Source organism: Sapajus apella, unplaced genomic scaffold (genome assembly GCF_009761245.1).
Source record: "Sapajus apella isolate SASKATOON/1434 unplaced genomic scaffold, GSC_monkey_1.0 scaffold36, whole genome shotgun sequence".
Taxonomy (NCBI): Eukaryota; Metazoa; Chordata; class Mammalia; order Primates; family Cebidae; genus Sapajus; species Sapajus apella.
Window position 1 is genome coordinate 22,717,081 of NW_022436976.1, and position 2,840 is coordinate 22,719,920.

The following is a 2,840-nucleotide window of genomic DNA, read 5'->3' on the forward strand; positions in this document are numbered from 1 at the left end:
TTGGATCTGGGCTGGGCACAGTGCTCACGCCTGTAATCCCAGCACTTTGGGAGGACGAGGAGGGCAGAAACCCAATCTCTACTAAAAATACCAAAAAACTAGCCGGGCGTGATGGCGTGTTCCTGTAGTCCCAGCTACTCAGGAGGCTGAGGCAGAATTGCTTGAACCCAGCAGGCGGAGATTGCAGTGAGCTGAGACTGCACCACTGCACTCCAGCCTGGGCAACAGAGGGAGGCTCCGTCTCAAAAATAACAAAAAGAAAAAGAAAAAATTCTTGGATCTATGGGTTTACAGTTTTCAACCAGTTTGGAAAACTTTCAGCCATATTTCTTCAAATTTTAAATTATACAACTCCATGGCTTTTAGTATGCTCTCAAGTTGTGCAATCATCACCACTGTCTAATTTCAGAACGTTTTCATCACTCCAAATGGAAATGCCGTATCTGTGAACAGTCACTTTCCATTTCTCCTTCTCCCCAGCCTCTGACAAACACTAATTTTCTTTCTGCCTCCGTGGATCTATTTTGAACGTTTTCTATAAATGGAATCATATAACATACGGCCTTTTGCATCTGACTTCTTTCACTTAGCATGATGTTTTCCAGGTTCATCCATGTTGTGGCATGTGTTAGAGCTTCATTCCTTTTTGTGGTCAAGTAATATTTCCATTATGGATATGCTGCATTTTATTTATTCATTCATCAATTGATGGGCATTTGTGTTGTTCACAGTTTTGGGCTATAATAAATAATTCTGCTACGAACATTCATGTACAAGTTTTTATGTGGACGTGCATTTTCTTTCTTTTTTTTTTTTTTTTTTTTTTGAGACGGAGTTTCGCTCTTGCTACCCAGGCTGGAGTGCAATGGCGCGATCTCGGCTCACCGCAACCTCCGTCTCCTGGGTTCAGGCAATTCTCCTGCCTCAGCCTCCTGAGTCGCTGGGATTACAGGCACACGCCACCATGCCCAGCTAATTTTTTGTATTTTTAGTAGAGACGGGGTTTCACCATGTTGACCAGGATGGTCTTGATCTCTTGACCTCGTGATCCACCCGCCTCGGCCTCCCAAAGTGCTGGGATTACAGGCTTGAGCCACCGCGCCCGGCCCTTGGACATGCATTTTCAATTATGTTATATACCTAGGACATATTGTTAAGTTATACAACTCTTTTTATTTTATTTTATTTTATTTTATTTTTTTGAGACGGAGTTTCGTTCTTGTTATCCAGGCTGGAGTGCAGTGGCGTGATCTCGGCTCACGGCAACCTCCGCCTCCTGGGTTCAAGCAATTCTCCTCCCTCAGCCTCCCGAGTAGCTGGGACTACAGTCGCGCGCTACCATGCCCAGCTAATTTTTGTATTTTTAGTAGAGACGGGGTTTCACCTTGTTGACCAGCATGGTCTTGATCTCTTGACCTCGTGATCCACCCGCCTTGGCCTCCCAAAGTGCTGGGATTACAGGCGTGAGCCACCGCTCCCGGCTACACAACTCTTTAAACTTAAGCAACTTTCAAATTGTTTTCTAAAGTGATGGCACCATTTCTGCAGCCATTATCTTTTAAATATCGCCTTTCTCCTATTCGATCTATTCCCTTCTTATGGAACTCCTATTAGAGGCATATTGGACCTTTTGGTCTATCCTCCATGTCTCTTTACTTCTCTTTTACATTTTCCCACTTTTTAGCCGTCTGTGCTTTATTCCTCAGTTCTAGCTTCTAGTTTGCTAATTCTTTTTCAGTTAGATTTAATTTTTTTGATCCATTCTTTGAGTTTTAACTTTTCAGAGCTTTTTTTTTTTTTTTTTTTTTTTTTTTTAGAGACGGAGTTTCGCTCTTGTTACCCAGGCTGGAGTGCAATGGCGCGATCTCGGCTCACCGCAACCTCCGCCTCCTGGGTTCAGGCAATTCTCCTGCCTCAGCCTCCTGAGTAGCTGGGATTACAGGCACGCACCACCATGCCCAGCTGATTTTTTGTATTTTTTAGTAGAGACGGGGTTTCACCATGTTGACCAGGATGGTCTCGATCTCTTGACCTCGTGATCCACCCGCCTCGGCCTCCCAAAGTGCTGGGATTACAGGCTTGAGCCACCGCGCCCGGCCAGAGCTTTTTTTTTTATCTGAAGGTGCTAAATGTTTTATTCTCCCTAATCAACATGTTCTTTTTCATAGTACCTCATTTTTATAGCTTTATTCCTTTTTCAATATTCTCTTTAGATTGTTGTTTTATTGTTTTTGATTTTTGGTTGTATAGACATTTGCTCATCATGGATTATTTCCTCATGTGTTTTATTATGAACTTATCTTTACTGATACTGAGGCTTTCTCTCTCTGAGAATCCATTGTGATCTAGTTATGGGAGGGTCTCCCCAAATTAGTATCACACTTGTTTCTACAGTTGCTTTGGGGAGATTTCCAACCACAGGTCAGTCATTGTGTTACAATTTGAGACCTCCTAAATTATGTATATTATATTACTTAACCCCAAATTTATACTTCTTTTCTAGCTCATCTCTTCTAGAAGGAGCAGCTATTTGAGGCTGTTGGCTTTATCTAAGGATTCTCAGTTCCTCATGTGCATCTAAAGCCTCATCCTTTTTTTCTATCTGAATATTATAACTTAAGTCTTTAGGTTACTGGAACCAATACACCTCCAAGGCAACTGAAGCTTCACCCTAGCTTATTGTTCAACAGCTTCTTTATTTTTGGCACCTATATTGGAGCAAAGGAATCCTCCCTCCTTTTTTTTTTTTTTTTTTTTTTTTTTGTTTTGCTTTTTTTTAAAAAATATTTTTTTTTTTTTTTTTTAAACTTTTTTGTGTTTTTGGTGGGGAAAATGTTTTT